Source organism: Psammomys obesus, unplaced genomic scaffold (assembly GCF_907164565.1).
Source record: "Psammomys obesus unplaced genomic scaffold, mPsaObe1.curated_primary_1811, whole genome shotgun sequence".
Taxonomy (NCBI): Eukaryota; Metazoa; Chordata; class Mammalia; order Rodentia; family Muridae; genus Psammomys; species Psammomys obesus.
In genome coordinates, this window is record NW_026596166.1 from 20,622,968 (window position 1) to 20,642,969 (window position 20,002).

Below are 20,002 nucleotides of genomic sequence, written 5' to 3' on the forward strand. Positions count from 1 at the left end.
CTCCAGGAATGCTCCTCCCCAAGTACATTGGGAAGGGAGATCTTCTTTTCCTTCCTTCTGATCCTAGTCTGTTAGGTCTCATCAGGAGTGGCTGCATTGTCTTCCTCTGTGGCCTGGTAAGGCTGCTCCCACCTCAGGGGGAGGTGATCAAAGAGCAGGCCAATCAGTTCATGTCAGAGACAGTCCCTGTTCCCATTACTATAGAACCCACTAGGAGACTGAACTGTCATGGGCTACATCTGTGCAGGGGTTCTGGGTTATCTCCATGCATGCTACTTGGTTGGAGTATCAGTCATATTGAAGACTCATGTGCCCAGATTTTTTAGATCTGTTGATCTCCTTGTGGAGATCCTGTCCCCTCTGGGTCTTACTAACACCCACTTCTTTCATAAGATTCCCTGCAATCTCCTCAAAGCCTCAGCCATAAGTCTCAGCATCTGCTTTGATAGTCTGCAGGGCAGAGCCTTTCAGAGGCCCTCTGTGGCAGGCTCCTAACTTGTTCCCTGTTTTCTCCTTCTTCTGATGTCAATAAAAATTCGTCAATAAATAAAAATTTGTCAATAAAATTTTTTTTCAAAAAATTATGTGACAGTTTCTGCCTAATAGCCTAGAGAAAACTAGGCAAGCAGTAGAAGAGCCAATGCTTTTCTCATTTGTAAAATTAAAGAAGAAAAAATAATTGAGTTTATTTTTCATATTTTCAGTAATTTTCCTGTGGTAAATTCTTGATTTAAATGTCAAGATATGCATACTTCTTATAGCTAATTATAACAGATTTATAAATTGGGTATCATATTTTCATTAACTTTTCCAAGATTGTTTAGCCAATATTTTCCATATGATGTCTATTAATTAAACAGAAGTATATTCTGACAATGTAAAGACATATCTCTTCTCTGGAGGAGCTCCATATACCATAAAATACAGAGTTTTACAAACAATTTCTATCACTCAAGAGTAAGTCATTGACTTACCTCATTGACTCCAACAAAACAGGCTTCAAGGGAAAAATTCATGTCCAAGGCAGGACAGTAGCCTGTACCACTTATTCAATGCATCCTCAAGACAGGTTATGGGAGCATCTTATTTGTCAAAATGAAAACAAAAAGTATAAGAAAAAACATAAACTATCAGCAACATTGGGGTTTCAGAAATTTTATTTACCATTTCAAAACATGTTATTTCTAAAATAAAATAATTTGGCTATAAAGTTATAGCACTATATTTTAATAATATTACTGGAAAGTGAAACTACAATGCATGAATCTTTTGGCCACACACTTCATGCGTAAAACGCACATAAAATGTTTTACACTTGATAATTTAAATTGATATTCTGTCTTGGATTGATAGGACTAAGCAGTAGCATCTTTTCTGTCTTCCACTGGTCAAATTCCAATGGCTGAATCACAGCAGTGTATCGTCATCTTTTAATTTTTATATTGAACATGTTGGGGCAAATATTTGTACATTATTCTGAAGACTACAATATCAAAAGCTCTGTCTTTTCAGAACTCAACTAATATACAGGAGATGCTGTGACATCACAAACAAACAAAATCATTTCTATAGAAGTTGCAGCCAGTCCTGAAGATACCTGATAAAACAGGGTCAGATGAAAGGGGAGGAGGTCCCCCATATCAGTGGACTTGGAAAAGGACAGGGAGGAGATGAAGGAGGGAGGGTGGGATTGGGAGGGTATGAGGGAGTGGGATACAGCTGGGATACAGAGTTAATAAAATGTAACTAATAGTAAAAAGAAAAAAAATAAGTGCTCTTATTCGCTCAGTATTTTAATGTTCAAAGATGCGTAATTCATGAATAAATTTTTCAGATTTGTATTAACTTCATATCACTCTGTAATTTTAATAAACTGCCAAAACGATAAATGTATTTTAATAGCAGGAATGCTAAAAAGAAAGCCTAAGTTGGTATACATTAAAGGAAGATGATTTTGCTGTCTGTAAAAACAGGCAATTAACAAATGAGCATATAGAACATAGTATCAATCTTTTTAAATCTAGAAGGGTAATGTTTTCAGTATGTAATCAATCAAAAAACTGTTCTCTAATCAGCAACTTTCTCATAAAGTCTTCCTATTGAAAAAAAAAGAATATTAATATTTGTACCATATTGTTAAAGTACTTTGTTTACATATGCGTACACTCAATAAATAACATATACATGAACATGTAAATGAAAACAAACATACATATTTAGATTTATTTCATTTTGTTGCCATAGCTACAAGTATTATTTTTACTCCATATCTAATGTCACCAATTTAAGGCTATTTAACCTAAATTATAACAACATTATAGGTCACTATTCATTTGAAGTAAGTTAAGTTCATCTCACACATTGTTTTGGAATGAGTTTTAAGAAGTTATTTTTTTGAAATTTACAAATAAAATACACGGAACACTATATGACTCAGTAGACGTGTGTGCTTGTGTGTACATGTGTATTTCTGTAGCAATAATTAAAGAAGGGGTTTTGAATTTGCAGACAGGAGAAGATATACTGATGAGATGGAGGAATGGAAAAGATTTGTTAAAAATGTATTTATTTGGGCTGGGTATAACCCAAGCACTTGAAGAGGCAGATGCCGGGAGATCTCTTAGAGCTCAGGACCAGCCTAGTCTAGAAAGTGAGTCCAGAACAGCCAAGGCTACACAGAGCAACCCCGCCTCTCCACTCCCTCAAGTATTTATTTGTACTTTTTGTGTATGAATGTTTTACCTGCATGTATATAAGTGTGCTGTGTCTGTGCCTGCTACCCATAGAACCTATATAAAGACACTGGAACCTTGGGACTGGATTTACAAAGTTTGTAATCACCTTTAGATATCGGAACCTGAACCTGCATTCTGTACAGGAGCAGCTAGGGTATTTGACCACTGAGCCATTACACCAATCCTCAAATGATTCATATGAAGGCCTATATCCAAATATGATTCTTATACAGATATAAATAAAGTGGTTGGAGGAAGGATGTGGCATTAGGTCTAATGGGTACAGAGATGCAGGTAGGAAACATGGAGAGAGCCTAGAGATTGATGGTGGTGAGTTTTCCACAGTGTGCATGCAGGCATGCAAACTTAAAACAGTTAAAATGGTAAACTTTCTATTTGGTATACATTAATCATACTTCTACAAAGTCTGAAACCAAGTTTATAGCCTGTGTCCTTACCACATAAAATGAGATGGCAGTCAACAAAATAGAACAACTGGGCTAAAGCCTAGACAAAAAGGATTGACTTTGAGGCACTGATTCTCAAATGGATAAATTCACTGAAAGAAAATTCTAATACTTTCTGCAAACACATTATTTCCTGCTTTATGCTTATTTCATCACACCTTGTTAGATTGCTGCAAATATTTATACATTTAATGGTCACCTGGTAAAACTGATTTCATCTTCAATTATAACATTTCTGGAATTGAAATTCCCAAATCATTCCCTCCTCTGTGATCTTCCAAAATCAGTTTTCACATTCTAATGAAGCAAATGCCTTTACTTATATTATTATAAACAGGCCGAGACACTTCTGAATTTCAGTTACTTCAGACTTAAATCAACATAAAATATAGTTTGGGAATTGAATCAATGCCTTTTCTTCATTAAGCTGCTTGCCAAATTTTCTCATTCAAATTTTAATTACATAAGGTACTTTATTTCTTGTACTCATCACTAATCAGAAGGTGGTTTATAAATGTTGATATTAATTTGATTTGGACCTAATTTTCTTTGCAACCTGAATGAAAAGAGTGTAGTAAAACCGAAGTGTTATATCTTGAATTATATGGAATTTCTAGACAATTTTTCACTAACATCTTTCTAAATGTGACAATAAACAATGTTAAGATGATTTCTGAATATGCGTGAACAGCTGAATAGCTTCTTAAAGAAAGCATGTTTCATTTTTGAAATTTCAGTTGCTTTTATTTTTGGGTCTGAGATAAAAAATATTCACTTTCATGTTAATTTTTCTCAGTGCATTTATTAATTTAGCTCATTTATTCATTTTGCAAAACTAATGTGGTAGTTAGAGGACTATAATCAAAAAAATATTTCTGTCAGGATAAATAGGGCTTCGCTGAATTGAATCTCATCCTTCTGAATTTAAGCATTTCCAAGTTCACATGTTTAAACATGTCTAATAGAACTGCTGTTGCAGGTGGTAGGGAAAAGACAGGGAAGTGAACTGGGCCTTACACTGAAGGTAGCTGATGATGACTGTTATGGCTGATGGTGAAGAATTTAGACACTTGTTACAAAAAAGAGATACTGCCAAGAATACTCACAAATGGCTATTAAAAAAAAAAAGAAAAAAGAAAAAAACAAACATCATTTGCCCTTGAAGCAAATCTTAAATTTTCAAATTCAGTAATAAGACTTTACAGTAACCTTCTTTCATATGATTCCCTGCACTCTGCCGAGGGTTTGGTTATGAGTCTTAGTGTCTGCTTTGAAACACTGCTAGGTAGAGTCTTTCAGATGCCTTTTGTGGTAGACTCCTGTCATAAGTTCAATGCACATCCCATTTGTCTTTCTAAATGAGGATTAATCACCTTCGCCTGTGTCCACTTTCTTGATTATCTTCTTTAGGTGTGTAGATTTCATTATGTTTATCATAGGAGGAGCAGTCTGTTAGGCCACAGAGGAGGACTTTGCAGCCAGCCCTGAAGATACCTGATAAAACAGGGTCAGATGAAAGGGGAGGAGGTCCTCCCCTATCAGTGGACTTGGAAAGGGGCAGGGAGGAGACCAGGGAGGGAGTGTGGAGTTGGGGAGGGAATGAGGGAGCGGGATACAGCTGGGACACAGAGTTAACAAAATGTAACTAAAAAGAAAAAAATAATAATAAAAAAAAGAAAAAAAAAGACTTTACAGTAACCATAAAACTTACAGACATCTATTCATATTGCACAACAGGAAGTCAAGGTGGCCAGGAGGGTATTGCATTAACTACAATGAAGCTTTGGCACTGATTTAAGTATCATAATAGGAGTCATTGTGTGAACATCTCTAATGATATATCACCAATGAAGAATCTTGATATTGTTTCCTCAGAGAATAAATCTAGTCTTGGCCAAACTGCAGGTACTTCACACTTCTCAAATTTCTTACACACCAACTCTGGAGTTTTATTTGGTAAGCTATATTCAATCAGCTTCTAAGGTTCCATATTGAAATACTGAGACAAGAGCTTTCCTCCCCACTGAATAGTTAAAATCTTTCCAGCAGCACCCCAACAATCATTTGATTCTTTTGATGTGTATGTGTCTACGTGTGTGTGAGTTTCTGTGTGTGTTGTAGACACATATCTATCAATGAACAAACCGATGAGCATTTGGGGTCCAAAACTCAATGTCAGATTTCTTCCTCTATTACTTTCTACAAGTAATTTCACAGCAAACCAAAAATTTTGTCTTTGCCTCAACAATAAATTTGACTATATATATATATATATATATGCTACATGTAATATACATATACTATAACAATATAATATACTATATGTACAATATGTAACATTAAATTATAGATTTTACATAAATTGTATATATAAACTTGTATCAAATTTATTGTCTCAACAATAAATTTTTGTATAGACATGTATATAAGTATACACATACATATATATGTGCGTATATATAGTTAAAATTCATGGTAGGTGGCTTAGTAGATAAAAAGCTTGCCATATGATAATGAGAATGATAGTCTTGATTGCAGCTTCCCTATGATGGCCGAGTGGAGCTGTTTGCCTGAAACCAGTGCTGTGAGAAAAAGAAATACCTACATTAAGTGAAATAAGTTACAGAACACTTGCTTAACTTGTAGGAAGTCATAGGTTACATTTCCAGTGTAAAAAGAGAAAAAAGAAGGAAAGATATCAAGCAAATCAAATTTAGCCATATTTTGAACAAGTACATCTTTTCTCTGACAATGTTTTTTTAAATATGTATTTAAATATTCATGGTATTATTTTAAACATTTGAATATTTAGATTTTTTGGTTGTTTTTGGTGGTGGTGTTTGTTTGGGGGCAGTTGTTTTGTTTTATTTTGTTGTTTTCACTTTGCTTACAAGGCAGGGTTTCTCTGCTTAGCCCAGGCTGTCCTAGAACTTGCTCTGTAGACCAGGTTGGCCTCAAGTTCAAAGATCTGCTTGCCTCTGAACTAGTAACATAAGATAACATATGTCACCATTTTGATTAAACATTGATTATTATCAAAATATAATGAATGAACACAGATGTTGAAATCTAAGAACTTTTAATATTTTCTTGAAATCAAGCATCATCTTTTAACCTAGGACTAAAAAACGACTTAGAAAAGAGAATATTTGAGTTTACGAGATTTGAACCCAAATCTTTTAAGCATGGGAATTTCATTTCAATGTCTAAATTGTTATATACAGTCTTTTTTAATTATTATTAGTTACATTTTATTAACTCTGTATCCCAGCTGTATCATGCTCTCTCATTCTCTCCCAATCCCACCTTCACTCCCTCTTTGACACCCCCCCCGCCCCGAGGGAAGAGCAGCCTTGCTAGGCCACAGAGGAGGACATGGCAACCATTCCTGAAGATATCTGATAAGCTAAGGTCAGATGGAAGGGGAGGAGTACCTCCCCTCTCAGTGGACTTGGAAAGGGGCAGGGAGGAGATGAGGGAGAGAGGGAGGTATTGGAAGGAAAAGAGGGAGGGGCTATGGCTGGGATACAAAGTAAATAACCTATAATTAATATAAAATAATAAAACTTATAAAAAAAGAATGGTTATTGTCAAAGTCTACACATATCGTAAAACTCACGTTCAAAGTATGCAACTTACCTGAGTCAATGTTAAATGAACAAATTGATTATATAAATGTAAGAGTTTATAAGAATTCATATACTGAGAAATCAGTGTGGATTGTCCATATAGTCCTCAAAATAGTTGAAAGACATATAAACTAAAAATAGCGTGTTGCATTTTCATATTACTCAGTTGTGTTTCAAATTAAATGTCTATGTGATTATAGCACATTGGAGAGCAAGTAAACAAGGAAAAGCTCAGGCACAGAAGGTGAAAATTGGTTCAATAAAATAAATACAGATTTGTGCTTAAAAGCTTTGGCTCCTACACATTTTTGAGGTGTGTCTTTTCAATTTGTTTCTGTTTGTTTATTTTTGTGTTTATTTATTTCTTTTCATTTTAATTATTCACTTTACATCTCAACCATAGCTCTCCCCCTTCTCTCCTTCCAGCCCCACCCCTTATGCTCCTCCCTCATACCCCTCTCCCCCTTCCCTGCCTTACATAAAACGGGAGAGCCTTGCCCCTACCCTCAAATAAGCCCCAAAATACTCAGTCTCATCAGGACTAATCACAGGGTAAAGTGATCCAAAATCCCACAACAGAGTCCATGTCAGAGACAGTCCCTGATTTTCTTTCTGGGTGACACACAGAGAGGCTAGGCTGCCCATTTGCTATATATGTTTTGAGGGTCTAGGTCTAGTCTATGCATGGTCCTCGGTTGATGTATCAGTCTCCCCAAGCTCCTCTGGGCACAGGTTAGTTAAGACAATTGGTCTTCTTGTGGAGTTCTTATCCCCTACAGGTGGTTCTATCTTTCCTCCAACTCTTCTACGAGGCTCTCTAAGCCCCGCCCCACCTTGGGCTGTGAGTTTCAGTTTCTATTTCAATCCACTGTTGGACAGAGCCTCTCAGAAGACAGCTATGCTAGGCTCCTATCTGCAAACACGGTAGAACATCATCAATAGTGTCAGGGATTGGCTCTGTCCCATGCAATGGGTCTCAGGTTGTGTCACGCTCTGGTTACACATTCCCTCAATCTCTACTCTATCTCAATCCTTGCGTATACTGTAGGCACGATAAATTCTGGGTAGAAGATTTTGTAGGTGAGTTGTTGTTCCCCTGTCTCCACCAGGAGTCATTTCTGTTTAGAGGATGACCTTTCCATCTCCATTCCTCTGTCACCAGGGTTTCAGCTAAAGGGACCCCCATGTCCTCTCAGAAGCCCATCCTGTTTCAAATTTCCAGCTTGTCTAAGATATGTGCCCACCAATGGTTACTCCTCTGTCTGTAAAGCTTCCGTCCTCTTGCCCCTCACCCTACATCTGATCCCCACCCTCATTTCCTTGGTGTTCCCTTGCCTATCTTGTTCCCTCTCTTCTACCACTTCTGAGGACAATTCTGTTTACCCTTCTGAGTAAGATTCAACCATTCTCCCTTGGGTGCTCCTTGTTTCTTAGCGTCTTAATTGTTCTTTCTAGGTCTGTAAAGAATTGTGTTGGCATTTTGATGGGAATTGCATTGAATATATAGATTGTATTTGTTGTCTTATTGTTCTAGCTAGAATTTCATGTTCTATATTGAAGTAATATAGAGAGAGTGGGCAGCCTTGCCTTGTCTCTGAATTTAGTGGAATTGCTTTGAGTTTCTCTCCATGTAATATGATATTAGCTACTGGCCTGCTATATATTGCTTTCATTATGTTTAGGTATGGGCCTTGTATCCTTGATCTCTCAAAGACTTTCATCATGAAAGGGTGTTGAGTTTTTTTCAAAGGCTTTTACAACAATTTAATGAGATGGTAATGTTTTTTTTTTTTTCTTGTAGTTCATTTATATGATGGATTACTTCAATGGATTTTCATATGTTGAACCAACCCTGCAACACTGGGATGAAACCTACTTGATCATGGTATACCTGATGTGTTCTTGGATTCAGTCTGAGAGTATTTTATTGAGTATTTTTGTATTAATGTTCATGAGGGAGATTGGTCAAAGATTTTCTTTCTTGAGTCTTTGAGTTGATTCAGTATCACGGTGGTTGTGGCTTCATAGAATGAGTTTGGCAATATTCTTTCTGTTTCTATTTTGTGGAAAAGTTAAAGCAGAATTGGCATTAGCTTTTCTTTGAAGGACTTGGAGAGAGGCATGGGAGGAGATAAGGGAGGGTGGTGTTGGGAGGTAATGAGAGAGAAGGCTACAGCTGGGATACAAAGTAAATAAACTGTAATTAATATTTAAAAATAAAAATTTAAGTAAAAAAGGAAGTCTTTAGAATTCTATGTTAACACCATCTGAAACTGGGCTTTATTTTTTAGTTGGAAAACTTTTGATGACTACTTTTCTTTCCTTAGGAGTTATAGGGCTGTTTAAAATTTTTATCTGGTCCTGATTTAAATTTGGTAAATGAAATCTATCAAGAAAATCTTCCATTTCCTTTAGGTTTTCCAGTTGTGTGAAATACAGGTTTTTAAAGTAAGACCTAATGATTCCTTTGATTTCCCTAGGATTTAGACTTGAGTTTTGTGCAGTGTGAGAAATATGGCTCAATTTACATTTTTCTACATGACATCTCCATTTGTTATATCCCCCATTTTATTTCTGATTTTGTTAATTTAGATACTGTTTCTCTTCTTTTAGTAAGTTTGTGTCTTGTTGATTTTCTCAAAGAACCGGACCTTGGTTTCATTGATTTTTGCAATAAATAAATAAAATAATAAATAAATAAATAAATAAACAAACAAAAAGAAAAATATATGTGAGTGGTGGGCTATATAATGTTTATTATTAGCTCTAAGATTATAACAGTGGTATTAATTAGCAAACAACCACAAATAACAAGACACAGACAATTGTTAGATTTTATAATTGCCTTATTTGCCTTGGGCCAAGAAGATATTTCACTTACACTATCTCAGTAGCCTCACTATCCATCTCCCAGCCCCCAACCAATGCCATCCACCTTAGTGCTTTCTTACCTGCTCTACTATCTATCCATAATCTGAAGGTACTTCTTTGTATTCTCTACAGCTGAGCTCTAGCAGGCCAGGAAGTTGGGAATGGTTTTCAACTGCTGTTCCCAGGTTGTTGCTGGAGGTGACAATGTGGCCCAGGAAATGCTGAATGTCCTAAAGATGGAGCTTGAAGCACACTGGGGGTATTGAGCCCTGGCTGATGATCTCTGATTGTTTATTTATCTTTCCTTTTTCTATGTGTGAAAGAGTCACATATATAACAGGCTGGTTGACAACTCATTATATGGCTGAGGATGTTCTGGAACTCCTTTCCCCATCTATGTAGCTTAGAATAATACTTGTAACTAGCTTTACGTTCTTCTTACCTCCACCATCTCCCTACTGTATTGTGATTTTGGGTGCGCCTGGGCTTTGGTGGTCCTGGGGAATCAAATCCAGGGTTTCATACATGCTAGGAAAGCAATGTTCCAAAGGAGATTCATGTGCAGACCTAGGTTTTAGCTTTCTAAATGTGTCACACTTAACACATTTTAGCTGAAGAAAAAATATGAAACAATAGTCCCAGCTCATATATATAACTGTCACTACAGGATATTTGTAATAACAAAACTCCAATAAAACAATAACTTTGGAGTTGTATCACTTTTGTTTCACCAAAACAAATTTCAAATAATCATCAAAGGTTATTTTTTTTCCTAAAACAAACTATAATTCAAAGACAAATGTGAAAATTTTCTCAGCCACAAAGTTGATCACCTTCAAAATTATTACTGAAAACTGAACCATATCATTTATATATTAAATCATACATCTAATTAAAAACAAAAAATCATTATGTAGACATTTCAAATAGGGTGTACTAATTACTGACAAACATCTAGAAATGTCAATCCAATGCGAAAAATATGAAAACTAAGCAATCACAGTAGCATTTAATCTGACAAATAAACAATATTCTTGATAAATGATGGTAATATTTAAATTATGAATATACTAAACATGTTAAGTGTGAATATTCTCTAACTTGTGTCTAGTGAGAATAAAAATTAAAAAAAACAGAATTTCAAATTAAATGTTACACCTAGAAATTAATAACAAGAAGTATCTATGTGTTCACAATGACTGTTGGTCCATTGTGAGGCAGTCAAGGTAGGAAAGTATAGGCAAGAACTTATACAGAATCCATGTAGGAATGCTGGTTATTGACTTGCTTTGCCTGGCTTGCTCAATCACTATTCTTATACAGACCAGGCCCACTTATCTAACAATGGCCCAACCAGTAGAGGATAGAGCCCTCTGCATCAGTCAGCAATAAGAAAACCATCACAGACACAGAACAGGCTAATTAGACAGGCAATTCCTCAGCTGGTTTCCTCTTCCTGAGTGACTATAGTTGGTTTGCATTAAGTTGACAAAAATTAACCAACACAATATTTAAATTTTCTAAATTAAGATATTGTTATACCTTTAATAAGGTGCTTATATTCTACTGAATAACATATGATCAGTGAAATATTTGGATGTAGTTTGAGGGAAGAAGATATGAGGGAAAAATACAACTATCTTGAACTATGAATAATGAATATAATGCTCAGTCAGCAATAACAATAGACTGATTTTTTTCTGTTCCCCAAATCTATTTTTTGTTTAAAGTATAGCCGTTTTACTTTCTCATGCAATATTTCTCCCTGCATTTCTGACCACATTATCTTTATGAGCTGCCTTTTTTATGTATTTTTAGTACTGCTAAGGGATTATCGGACACTATGCACTGACTGCACAAATGCATTCAAGAACTCCTAAATCTCCTCAAAATAAATTCCAAATAACTTTCTTTTGCATTTCATGTCATGGTCTTTATACTGTAGACTCAAGTATATTCTTTATTACCTTCCTTCATATGCTCTGAATTTAGAATATGTATATTCTACACTTCTTATTATATTATTTAGATAATATATAACACATATTATATATATATAATATAACACACACACACACACATATATATATATATATATATATATATATAATTTGAGTATCATGACATACATGAGTTGTTGATGATCATGTTGTTTGTATGTTGGGTTTTAAAGTTTTTGAGTTTCAATGAAAAAAACTACCCACCATCATTGAAACTATACCCTCAATACTCTTGCATATACATCAAAATCTCTTCATGGAATTCAGCATATCCTGCTCCTTTTCAATAATATTTCTTGGATTAACTCAGGTGACAGCTCACTAAACTCCAACTCTTGTCTTCCTCAGTCAATGTCCCACATTTATTCTTGATGTTTTTAGTTTCTTCATGTTTGTTTTCTACTCTACTAGAACAAGGTCTATGAGCTGAGAAAGTTACATCAGTTTTGTCAGCTCTCTATACAAATCAATAGGGTTAAAAAAAACAGGTAGCTCTTCCCCACTTTTTCTTCTAACCAATATAGTGTATCTGGTTTTATGCTGAGGTTTTTGATCCACTTGGAATTTGTTTTGTGCAGGGTGATAAATATGGATCTATTTTCATTTTTTCTGCATGTAGACACCCAGTTGGACCAGCTTGTTGAAGATGCTGTCTTTTTTCCATTGAATGGTTTTGGCTTCTTTGTCAAAATTCATGTATTCATAGGTGTGTGGGTTTATTTCTGGGTTTTATTGGGTTCCATTGATCCACCGTTCTGCTTTTATGCATATACCATGCATTTTTGATTACTATTGCTCTGTGATACAGCTTGAGATCAGGGATAGAGATACCTCCCTATGATGTTGTTGTACAGGATCGTTTTGAAAATTCTGTTGTTTTTTTTTGTTTGTTTGTTTGTTTGTTTCTCTATATGAAGTTGATAATTTTTCTTTCAATGTCTGTAAAAAATTGTGTTGGTATTTTGATGGGAATTGCATTGAATCTGTTGATTGCTTTTGGCTGAATAGCCATTTTCACTATATTAATCCTACTGATCCATGAGCACAGGAGATCTTTCCATCTTCTGATATCTTCTTCAATCTCTTCCTTCAGAGACTTGATTTTTTTTTCTTTCTTCAAACATGTCTTTCACCTGTTTGTTTAAAGTCACCCCAAGGTATTTTATGTCACCAACCTTATAACTGACAGAGGGCTGATATCCAGAATATATAAAGAACTAAAGAAGTTAAAAGGCAAAACATCAACAATCCAATTAAAAATGGGATACACAGCTAAACAGTAACTTGTCTGTAAACAAATATAGAATGGCAGAGAAACACCTAAAGAGATGCTCAACATCCTTAGCTATCAGAGAGATGCAAATCAAAACAACTCTGAGATTTCACCTACACCCATCAGAATGGCTAAGATAAAAAACTCAAGTGACATCACATGCTGGAGAGGTTGTGGAGAAAGGGGACCCCTTCTCCATTGCTGGTGGGAATGTAAACTGGTAAAACCACTTTGGAAATCCATCTGGCATTTTCTCAGACAATTATGAATAGAGCTTCCTCAATATCCAGCTATACCATTCCTAGGCATATATCCAAAACAAGCTCAACTACACAACAAGGACATTTGCTCAACCATGTTTGTAGCAGCTTTATTCCTAATCGCTAGAATCTGGAAACAACCCAGATGTCCATCAACGGAGGAATAGATACAGAAATTATGGTACTTTTACACAATGGAATACTACTCAGAAATGAAAAACAAGGAAATCATGAAATTTGCAGGCAAATGGTAGGATCTAGAAAAGGTCATCATGAATGAGGTATCCTAAGCACAGAAAGACACAGTTGGTATATGCTCACTTATAAGTGGGTACTAGACCTATAAGATAGGATAAATATACTAAAATGTGTACACCTAAAGAAGATGTAAACAAGAAAGAGGACACAGGGTAAGATTATCAATCCTGACTTAGAAAGACAAATAAGATGGAAGTAGTAGAAAACAACAACAACAAAAAAAAAAAAACCATGTAGGACAGGGGCCTACAGCAGAGGGCCTCTGAAAGTCTCTACCTAGCAGTATATCAAAGCAGATGCTGAGACTCATAACCAAATCTTGGGCCAAGTGCAGGGAATCATATGAAAAAAGAGGGAGTTATTATATCCTTGAAAGGAAAGAAGAGCCACAAGGACCAAATATGTCAGGCACAGGGGTCTTCTATGAGACTGTTTCTCCAACCAAGGCCTATGTATGGATATAACCTAGAACCCATGTAGACCATAGTAGCTCAGTATCCAAGTGGGTACCCTAGTAAGGGGAACAGGGACTATTTCTGACATGAACTCAAGAGCTGGCTGATGAACCTTTCCACACACACCCCCACCAAGGAAGGAGTAGCCTTGCTAGGCCACCAAGGAGGACATTGCAGCCAGTTCTGAAGATATCTGATAAGCTAGAGTGACATGGAAGGAGAGAAGGTCCTCCCTTATCAGTGGACTTGGAAAGGAGCAGGGAGGAGATGAGGGAGGGAGGGTGGGATTGGAAGGGAATGACAGAGGGAGCTATGGCTGGGATACAAAGTAAATAACCTGTGATTAATTTAAAAAATAAAAATTATTAAAATAAAAACAAGGTAACCTTACAGTCTGACAAAAGGTGTGCATTGGGTTGAGTTTAAATGTTTCTTGCTAAATTTCACGTAGGAATTAAATGTTTCTTGCCACAGTTTGGAAGTGATTTCTAGTGGGGAGTCTTTTTGGCTACGGAATAGATGCATTAGCAACCTTTTGTGAGAACCCTTCGCAGGAAACTTTAAGAAAGGATTGATTTTTGTCTCACAGCTTGAGGAAATGTGTTATGGCTGGGTTGCAGGAGCATGGGACAAGTGTTTCATATTGTATCTGTTTTCAGAAAGCAGAGGAAAATATGGATGCTAAATTCACTTGACCTGTTTTATTCAGTCTAATAAGGAGCCACTCACGTTGGGAATAGGCTTTTTTCTGCTCAGTTAAACTTTTGAGGAAACACTATAATGAACACACCCAAAAGCATGTTTCCATGTGATTCTAAATCAAACCAAGTTGACAATAAAGTGTAAGCATCACAACTGAGTTTGATTTTTACACTATGATCATCAGGAAAATTCAAATGTTTTGATGTGTAGCTATTTTATTTTTAATAAAGATTGTTTCATAACACATTTACTGGTACAAACAAGATTAGAACAACGACACTGTCAATGGGCATGCTAGCAAAAAAGAAGGAAAATTTCATGAGGTTTCACAACTCAACAAAGAATCATTGACCACAAATGACTGCTGGGAAAAGGAGAACTAGCCATTCCTAGGAATAAACCTTCTGTTGGTTATTATTAGTCCTGAACTAAACACACATACACAAAATAGTCAATACATTCTATTCTTGTATTTGTGAATACACACACACACACACACACACACACACACACACACAGGTACACTTACTCTAAGAAAAAGAGGTCATAAACACTAGAGAGGTATACTAAGTTTTAGAGAAAGGGTACTTGCGAACCAATTACAAGAACACATCAAAGATATCATCCACTATGACCAAGTAGGCTTCATCCCAGGCATGCAGGGGTGGTTCAATATACGGAAATCCATCAATGGGATCCACCATATTAAAAAATTGAAAGAAAAAAAAAACACTTGATAATCTACCTACATGCTGAAAAGCATTTGACAAAATGCAACATCCTTTCATATTTAAAGTATTGGAAAGATCAGGGATACAAGGCACATATCTAAACATAGTAAAGGCGATATGTAGCAAAACTATTCCCAACATCAAACTGAACGAAGAGAAATTTAAAGCAATCCCACTGAAATCAGGAACAAGACAAGGCTGCCCACTCTCTCTATATCTCTTCAACATAGTTCTGGAAGTACTTGCTAGATCAATAAGACAGTTGAAGGAGATCAAGGGGATACAAATTGGAAAGGAAGAAGTCAAATTATCACTATTTGCAGATGATATGATAGTATACCTGAGTGACCCCAAAAACTCTACCCGGGAACTCCTATAGCTGATAAACACCTTCAGCAAAGTGGCCAGGTACAAAATTAACTCAAAAAAATCAGTAGCCCTCCTGTATACAAGAGATAAAAGGGATTAGAAAGAAATTGGGGAAACAACACCCTTCACAATAGCCACAAATGACATAAAGTACCTTGGTGTAACCCTAACCAAGCAAGTTAAAGACTTGTATGAAAAAAAATTCAAGTCTCTGAAGAAAGAATTAGAAGAAGATATCAGAAGATGGAAAGATCTCCCATGCTCATGCCTTGGCAGGATTAACATAGCAAAAATGGCCATCTTACCAAAAGCAATTTACAGATTTAATGTAATTCCCATCAAATTACCAACACAATTCTTTACAGACCTGGAAAGAAAAATTCTCAACTTTGTATGGAATAACAAGAAACCCACAATAAAAGATCCTCTGGTGGTATCTCCATCCCTGATGTTAAGCTGTACTATAGAGCAACAGTTATAAAACTGCATGGTACTGGCATAGAAACAGAATGGTAGACCAATGGAACCAAACAGAGGATCCAGAAATAAACTCACACACTTATGGACACCTGATCGTTGACAAAGATGCCAAAACCATACAATGGAGAAAAGATAGCATCTTCAACAAATGGTGCTGGTCTAATTGGATCTCTACATGTAGAAAAATGAAAATCGATCCAAGTGAAGAGGGACTGCCTCTGACATAATCTGATTGGCCTGCTCTTTGATCACCCCCCACTGAGGGGAGAGCAGTCTTACAAAGCCACAGAAGATGACAATGCAGCCATTCCTGATGTGATCTGATAGACTAAGATCAGAAAGAAGGAGAGGAGGACCTCCCCTATCAGTGGACTTGGGGAGAGGCATGCGTGAAGAAGAGGGAGGGAGGATGGGACCAGGAGGGGAGGAGGAAGGATCTTCTGGGGGGATACAAAGTGAATAAAGTGTAATTAATAAAAATAAATAAATTTTTAAATAAGAAAGTTAGTCAATTCATATGATAAAGATTTGGTTTTAACATTCAGAAACTTGAGCTCTGTGATGGCTGATGAGAAGTTTGGCTGATTGATTTTTATCTCTGAGCTCATTCTTTTTCTTTGTTACTTTATTCAGAGATGCTAGAAGCAATCAGCCTGCCTTAATTTTTTTTCTTAAGTGTCCAAAAAAATCTTATATACAGAGTCACCAGATTTCTTGCTCCTCAGAAGAGCTGAATCAAGTTTATTACGTGCATTTATCTTTTCTAGTTCTTTAAATAGTTCATGTCATCGAATTTCAGTGCTCTCCTGGCTGGAAGAACAATTTTTCATAAGCAAAGATTTTATAGAGCTGTGGAGCTAGTTCTAGATAGCACCAAACCCATTAGAGAAATTCATCCTTACAATTCTGTTTATCTAGAGCTACTCTTAGCACTAAAATCTATATGAGTCAGTGTACTTTAGTGGAACAGAATCAATAGAATGAAAACACATTAATGGGAAGATTAGATTGGCTTACATAATGTAGATTGAGTAGTGCAACAATGGCATTCTGCACATTGATAACTAACTGCTCAGGTCATGAGATTGGATGCCTCAACAATCCTAATTCGTCATTGATGGTTTAGAAGCTCTGGGGGACACACACTGGTCTCCAGTTGGTATGGAAAAAGCACAGAAGCTATTCAGATGTCAAAGAAGTAAGATAGTAATGACAACAGTGTAAATTGGTTCTTCACCAGAAGGACCAAAGTTGGACAGAAAAGAATCAGCAGCTTTTTCTTCTTAGGTCTGTTTTTTTTTTTTTGTTTTTGTTTTTGTTTTTGTGTTTTGTTTTTTGTTTGTTTTTTTTTTAGCTTCTGCCTCTCTGAATGGTACTATCCTATCAGTCCAGGGTCTTTCTCACTCAGTTAATCCTTCCTCAAGAAATGCTTCTACAGGCTTGTCCAGAGGCATGGCTTTCAGTACTCCTTCACAAGAGCTCTGCTTTCCTGCTCAATCCCACCCTATAGTTCTTACTTCTTAGCGTTATTATTTAGGGAGTTAGTACTTTTACATATAAATTTACATATAAATAACAAACATTGCATCATAGCAATAGCAGAAATGTAAAATATAAAAGATACTCTTGTGTATATAAGGTATGGAAATATTTGCTTTAGAAAACTACTATAATATAATTTAAAAATGAAATTTACCACTGTTATTTGAACCCAAATGACTCACTCTTACTTACCTAATGGAATACTGCTTACTCAACAAATTAAAATTATAGTTCAGAGTGAACACAGGAATGGAGAAATTGCATTCACAAGTTTGAGCCAAGACGTAAAAAAAATCACACGTAGGCAGAGGGCTCTGTATAGACAGTAATCTGAAGAGGGGTATGTGTCTCATCCATCTGGGAAGCCTTATACAACTGAAGTATAGCATAACTGCTTTTAATTTTCCACAAAGCATGGGACATGCATAAAAATTTTTGTCAATTAAATCACATCTACTTAAAACATTTTTTTTCGAATGATTCTTCAGCTGTTCTCATCATTGTCTTCACAAGGTCATTCAGGTCATCAAGGTGTCTAACTTCTGCAGGGAGAAACATACCTTGCTTCACAGGACTATCCCTCCTCTGTCTGCTCTTACAACCGCTCCTCAAATTAGCTGCAGCAGACCCTTAAGTGGAATAATGTGTTATATTAAGTTATTCAGTACTTTTCCAGAGGTAAGTCTAATTTTAAGATGATAGTAAATACTACATAATCAACTTGTAAAGCAATTCATTGAGTGACAATTAAAGCAGTCTCTATTCTAGATCCCACCATTTGCCTGCAAATTTCATGATTTCTTTGTTTTTCATTTCTGAGTAGTATTCCATTGTGTAAAAGTACCACAATTTCTGTATCCATTCTTCCATTGATGGACATTTGGGTTGTTTCCAGGTTCTACCTATTACGAATAAAGCTGCTATAAACATGGTTGAGCAAATGTCCTTGTTGTGTAGTTGAGCTTGTTGTGGATATATGCCTAGGAGTGGTATAGCTGGATATTGAGGAAGCTCTATTCGTAATTGTCTGAGAAAATGCCAGATGGATTTCCAAAGTGGTTGTACAAGTTTCCATTTTCACCAGCAATGGAGGAGGGGTCCCCTTTCTCCACAACATCTCCAGCATGTGATGTCACTTGAGTTTTTGATCTTATCCATTCTGATAGGTTTAAGGTGAAAGCAGAAAGACACACATAGTATATAGTCACTTATAAGTGGGTACTAGAACTATAAGATAGAATAAACATACTAAAATCTGTACACCTAAAGAAGATAAACAAGAAAGAGAACCCGGGGTAAGATGATTAATCCTAACTTAGAAAGACAAATGGGACAGATATTGAAAGTTGGAGAAAACAGGACAGGAGCCTACCACAGAGGGCCTCTGAAAGACTCTACCTAACAGTGTATCAAAGCTGAGACTCATAACCAAATCTTGGGCAGAGTGCAGGAAATCTTATGCAATTTATTCATTTTCTATTCCTGCTATGGCCCCCTCCCTCTTTTCCTCCTATGCCCCTCCACTAGTCTACTGATAGGGGAGGTCTTCTCCTTCTATCTGACCCTAGCTTATCAAGTCGGGAAAGGACCTACACTTCCTGCTCAGATCTATCCCATGGCAGCTCAGTCACCATTTGGGTTTCCTAGTAAGGGGAACAGGTGCTCTCTCTGACATGACCTCAATGGGTAGCTCTTAGATTATTGCCCCATGGGGGAGAAGCCTTGCCAGGCCACAGTGGCAGAGAAAATATTACATTTCCTCAATATTTAAATGAAATATAGGTAGACTTTATAAACAAAAGACAATTGTCAAATGTTCTTCAAAACCCATAAAAGGGAATTGGCAGATGTCAAGAGGATAAAGGTTCTTTACATCAAAACTGACAAGCTGAGTTCAATCACAGGGACACACAGGGTCAAAGGGTAAAATCATCTCCCACAAATTTTTTCTTATCTCACAAGCTTATCAGGAATCATGTGAATATGTCCACAGGCAAGCTATGCACACACGCACACACTCACACAAATATAAATTAATGTAAAAATATTAATCTGCAAATAATGTAGAAGTATTTTAAACAATTACATAAAAGCAGGAACACTAAAGTAATATATAACTGTGCTATTTTATTTAAACATTCATAACTATTTATGAAAGTAGAACGGTTGCTTGTGAAGTTAATCACCAGGGGGAGTAAGATTTGTTATTTTCAAAAAGAGAACTCAGCGT